Source organism: Paramisgurnus dabryanus, chromosome 23, assembly GCF_030506205.2.
Source record: "Paramisgurnus dabryanus chromosome 23, PD_genome_1.1, whole genome shotgun sequence".
NCBI lineage: Eukaryota > Metazoa > Chordata > Actinopteri > Cypriniformes > Cobitidae > Paramisgurnus > Paramisgurnus dabryanus.
The window spans coordinates 19,790,043-19,796,502 of NC_133359.1; positions in this window are offsets into that span (position 1 = coordinate 19,790,043).

The window sequence follows — 6,460 nt, forward strand, 5'->3', positions numbered from 1 at the left end:
ACAAATATTGGGGTTTGCCTGGGTCCGATGACATGCCCCCACGGAAGAGAATTTTGAAAAAAAAATCAACCCTGAAAGAAGACTTCTGCTATATTTTCTACAATTTGTACTATTTTCGTCAAATCCAAGTATAGTTAAGTGTATTCAATTATGTATTAACTTCAACTTAACATCTTTTTGACTACACTAAAAGTGTAAATGTTATACTAAAATGGAACAACTTTTTAAAAACTTCAAGTGCACTAAAACACACTACTGAAAATCAAGATTCTTGAGCAATTAAGCGCACACTTACAGTACAATTGCATTGCATTGCATTGCCATTCTAATGGAAATACACTTAAAAAGGCATTGCAATGCAAATTATAGTTGTGTTTAAGTACATTTTGTGCATACACTAAAAGTATACTTTTAAAAAGTACATATTAAATATTCTTTAAATAAAGCACAACAAGTAGAAGCATAATTGTTTAATACTTCATGTACTTCAATCATATTTCTAAAGTATACTACTTTTTTTACCTAGGATGTCTAATCAGTATACAAGACTAAACCACATAGATGTGAAATATAAAGGCTATCATGAACATTTTGCCAACAATGAACTATGGATTTGTTAAGTTTATAATAAGTCTGAAACCTCTTCAAAGACCCCACCTTTTTTTAACCTTGAGCTATCTAAATCCATAATTATTTATTAAGAAACCCATCAGAAATGATTGACACATTATGAGACGGGAGGGAGCGGGACACAGGAACACTGGGGAGATATATGTGGAATGTTAGGCTAAACCTGTACTATCTCTTTTAATATAATCACTTTCTTATCAACTTTAAGTTTTAAAAATCCACATAATTACGAGCCTCTGGAGACGTCTGACGGACAAGGAACCTTGACATTGCTCCCTCCTGTGCCCGCAGGAGTCTTCATCTGATGATGGAAGGTGGTCACAAAATAAATTTTATTTTAGGGAAAAAAGCAATATTTTGCATGGGTCAAGCTGAACCTTTTTGGGCTGAACACTCAAATCCTTTGACATTCAAGAAAGTGAATAAAAAAGCTGGCAAGATGCAGACAATGAAAAAAAACTGTGTGTGACAAAGTGTTGGAGGAGCAAAGAGGAGGCAACAACTCTTAAGCTGGACTGAGGACACATCCTATATGAATGGGACTATAATTGATCTCAAGCAGTGAAGGGGGCACTGCACAATGTTCAGAGACAATTACAAGATGAAAAACAAAAAGACAAAATTACAAAGACAATATTGTTCATTTTCATACAAGCCTTTGGGTGAAAAGGGGAAGAGTGAAACAGCCGTCCAATGTTAAGTTAGGACCTTGTAACTATAGGGACACAGACTATCTTTATGAGAAAATCAGCTAGACAAATTTAAAGGCTGATCAAGAATTTGTGATGTTAGGTGTGACTACCTTTTCTGAAATCAAATCAGACTCCTATAAATCTAATAAGAAGAGAGGCATGATGTAAAATTATGGTTTTAAAGTTGGTATTCTACAGAGGAAGTTAGAACTCCAATGACTGTATTAAGCTAAAAAGCAAATATAAAAGGCATAGAACAGCTATGGCAGAAAGGAAAATAAAATAGATAAAAGAAATAAATTGAAATAACACCATAGGATATTATAAAAGGTAAACAAGAAATAGCTGTGAGAATAGAGGAAAGAAATAACTGATTATTGTGACAAACTTAGCATTACCCTAATCCAAGCAAATAAATCTAAATTGTATCTAGTGTACAAATTGAGAGCAATTAATGACGAGAAGATTGATGTTCCAAAAACCATATTTTGCTGACAAATGTTTCTCCATTTGATAAACATTTTCACCGTGTTTTTAATTTGCATAGGAAATAGATACTCGTTTGCATTTACTTATGAAGGAAAACATTATACAAGTGTAGAATTGATGAAACACCGTTCCAATATGCTGAAAGGTTAGTTTGGTTGATTGCTGCTAAAAAGTATATAGAGTGATTGTCATTGAAGTAGACTCACAGGAGAGCAGATGATTTCGCCAGCATGGACAAATGCATAACAGATGTGGAAGCTAAAAGGGCCTCAGAGTGTAAGGAAAACTTTTTAGATCATACAGAAGTGAAAATATCTCAGTCATAAATACTGTTATTAGCGATTCACATGGGAAAAGGAATTGGAATAAAAATGTGATTATTGATTTGTGATAAGAACGAAAATTTGATTTGACAATCATAAGAATGAAGAAATGACTGTCATCTACAATCATAAGGGATGGTAGATAAAATGGTATAGAAAAGAAATTATCCTCAAAGCCATACTTAACAAAATGTGTGAAAATACTAAACCTAACTGGATCGATGATTTACCTCTTGCATTAATAAGCATGTTAACTAACAAAAGTACACCTTTAACACTGCATGAAATGTTAGCTGATCAACCTATGCGTAGTTTAAAGGTGCTCTAAGCGAATTGAAGCACAATTTGGTAATTTTTGTCAATGTTAGTATGTTAACAAAAACATTAACATAGAAAAGGAAAGACAGAGATTTCAGAATGGTACAGTAAAGATTACAATCAAGAATATGTCAAACTTAGGAAATTAAAGACCTAAGAAAATTCAATAGGAAATGCTTTATAACAGGAATCATGAAGCTTAAGATGTTAATGTGAGAAGAGAAATGCTATTAGAAAAGTACTACAATCATAGAAACATATACAATAAAGATATTTGAAGATCAGACAATATTGTATGGAAAATTATTTTGGATTTGTAGAAAAAGAAAAAGTTTGACCTCGTTATCATTAGGATGGAGAGAAAAGGTACTTAAATATGATGTAGAGAGGAAAATAACTACAATAAGACGGGAACTTAGAATCCTCATAAAAGGATGAACAAAACATTTAATCATAAAATTATATGTAGATTCTGTTGATCAACCAAATTAGATTAAGGCATGGGATTAAGTTAAATCAGGAATTTAATAAAGTTTTGTCAGAATAAAAATACAGAATAGATAAGTTAGGTACAGTACTACAATCAAAAGTGGACTATCATTTATACCAGTAAGGCATTCATTTCTCTTAGGAGAACAATTATGCAACCAATAGAATTAGATGACAACATATACTGAATCAATTTTAATGAGATTAGTAGGAAAATGAGGTGTGGGGGTCTGGTTAGAAAACTAAATGGATAATGCTAAAATATATCAGGATGATGGAAACATTTGAAATTAACAAGAATGTTATCAGGACTTACGTTATAAAACAATATTGAATTTACAACTGGGAAATGGGTATTCAAGTACCTCTGATGATGATGATGAAGATGAGGAATAAGCTGTATTTATATTGAAACAAGTATTTCTTATTTTTCATGCTTTACTTCTTGTTTTTATTTTCAGTAATTTTGTTTTATTAGCGTTTTGGTTTTCTTTGCTTTTATTTTGTTTATTTTTCACTTTACAATATATTCTTCATAACTGGGACAACCAACAGCAGGTGCAGAACCAATTGCACACACATTATTTAAACTGTTTATAAAGAGGGACTTAACTTCTTTTACTTTTGCATTCAAAGACAAAACAAGAATGGAAAGATGTTTGCTCTTATTGTCCATAGTTCGAAGTACAGTGGCATAATTTGGTAATTGGTAAGGTATAGTGGCTTTCTTAAGTCACAATATACAGTAATAATTGAGACACTGAGTTATGAAACGGCACTCCGGATTAAAATAAATAAACAGGAAATCTGAGGCTAAGTAAGCCTCAGAGCGGGGAATAAAGTGGTTTGTTTTAATTCGAATATGTGTATCAAATACTTTACCATTATGTTTTTATGTTTTTCTATATGGATATAACCAGTTATATGTATCACTTAGTGTACCATTGTGTGTGTAGGAAAATTACCAGCATGCATTGCAGTTTGTTCAAAAAGTACATGTTGAAGGTCTACATGTCGAGGGTAGGGACAAAAGACCTACAGTCCCAGGAATGAGACCACCATGTGTTTCTATATGATATAAACCATATGTTTCTTCATGTTACAAACCTTTGGGAATAGAAGCAGATGCTAAAGTCAATGTAAAGGTCATGGATTGCGTGCGAAGACAGGCTTAAATACTGTGGTACAGGGAAAAGGTTTTCAGTGAGTCTTGGAGTTTTTGCAGGACTGCTCGGCTTTTATTTGTCTCGTTAATAAAAGTCTATCTTTGAAAATGAAACCTACGGCTTGAGTATTTTATTCTTAAAGAACCCAAAAAGAAAACCACAACAGTGGGGGCTCGGCTGAACTTGGTAACAATGTGGTGAGAAAGGGCGACGGGAAGCCAGAGGAAGGATGGAGTGCGACGTACACGTAGGGGTGCAGGTGAGAGGCATAGCCGAAATACCGGAAGTCCGTGTTGTAGGAAGGATGTCGACTGCAGACGGCTGACCAGGAGTCCCGAAGGAATCCAGCAGAGCCTCTGGGTAGACAGGCCGCGGCGGTGATGAGGGAATGGTGAGGCAAGGTGCAGGTGACAGTTGTCCAAGCTGTGGTGACATAGTGGGACCGGAGATCCGAGGTAGGGGTGTGACAAAAAAATTGATTCTTAGATAAATCATGATTTGGACGTGAACCGATTCTGAATCGATTCACAAATGTCAAGAATCGATTCTTAAATGTTAGTTTACATAATAATAACGTGACATTATCAGAACCAAAAGGCGGAACTCAACTGGGGCGGTTCTGCACATGGACAACTTAAGAGAGTGCCCACTGCACGAGCACATAGCGGAGCTTACAAGTGCAGAAAGAAAGAAATAAAATCTAGAACAGCCCTGTTTGACTCATTCTAAATTGCAAGAAAACAAGATACATTTTGGGATAGTATTTCTCTGCCTTTTATCTGTTTAGTGAGCGGCATGGAGAAAAAGCGTATTTAAATTACTGACTCTTCTGGCTGTGCTAATTGCGTTTTCCTAAACCATCTGCTGACTGTTTAGATATAACATGAATATACTTCTGTAAAAATATGCACAGAGTTTGTTATTTAGTCGCTGGGTGTGCTGTATTATATAAATACAGTGATACTGCCAATCACTGTGTATAATGATGATGCTTAACATTAGTCCGTTCGTGGAAGTTAATGACGGTTGACATAATGGGCCCTATTTTAACGATCTGAAACGCAAGTGCGAAGCGCAACACGCAAGTGAGTTTGTGGGCGGATCTTGGGCGCTGTTGCTATTTTCCCGCCGTGAGAAATAACTCTTGCGCCGGGCAAAAAACAATAAGGGGTTGGTCTGAAGTAGGTTCATTATTCATAGGTGTGGTTTGGGTGTAACGTCAAATAAACCAATCGGAACGCTATCCAACATTCCCTTTAAACGCAAGGGCGCAAGTTCCATGGCGGGTTCCTATTATTATGACGGATTTAATTACCAGGCGTACGCCAGGAGCGGTTTACAGCCGAGGAGACCCACGTTCTTGTAAGAGCAGTCAAAGACAAAGAAGTTGTTTTGTATGGGGATAGGAGAAACCCGCCCAAATCAGCGTTGGTTAAACAGGCGTGAGAGGAAATAGCCACAGTCTCATCAGCTGGCATCCCCATCGTTGCGTCCAAAAAAGCGCTACAATGGTGTCAGGAGACGGGGGAATCCCAAGCTTGCCAGCATAAATCGGGCACGCCGTGTAACGGGAGGTGGATCTGCCTCAGGACCTGATGCCAGCAGAGGACATTGCTGGGTCCACCCTCACCGCTGAAAGGGTTTGGGGGCTTTGAAATCGGACCCAAGAAACGCAACCAAAGTCTAACCCAAAGTACTCTTACAAATCAAGTTCATATACATTAAGGTTTCTTATGAAAACATTTTAATTATTATTTACATAAAATAAACGTAATACAGCCACACAACAAACTTATGAAAATATTTTAATCGTTATTTGCATGAGAAGTTTTTAACGCAGCCACACAATAAATAAAACTATCACCACAATGCTCACCACTATGATTCCCCTTATCTCGTGTATTAATATTTTTTAGTGTAACAATTTATGATTTGCAACAATAACTGTTGCATCTGTGTAGATTAGATAAGCAAAGTGTGGGCGCGTTGTGGACGCTATACATTATGGTCAAGCATGCGCCCTTAAAATAGCATAATGAACAACGCGAAACGCGCCACTGACTTTAAACTTTTTTTTCTGGTCAGTGGCGCGATTGTTTTTTGAAACTGCAAAATAGCATCAGGGATGGTTTGCGCCGGAACACGCCTCCTTTTTTGCGCTGAACCGCCCAGGGAGCGCAAGTTCATTCCCTAGTTCGCCGACGTGCGTCTGTGGAGGGAAAAACTCGCTGTGCGCCGGTGCAAAATACGAATGATACATCCGTCACTGACAAAGTCAATTGCGCTGGGTGCAAGATAGAGCCCATAGAATTAATATGTCACGTTTAATTACTATTTTAACTGGTTTTAATGT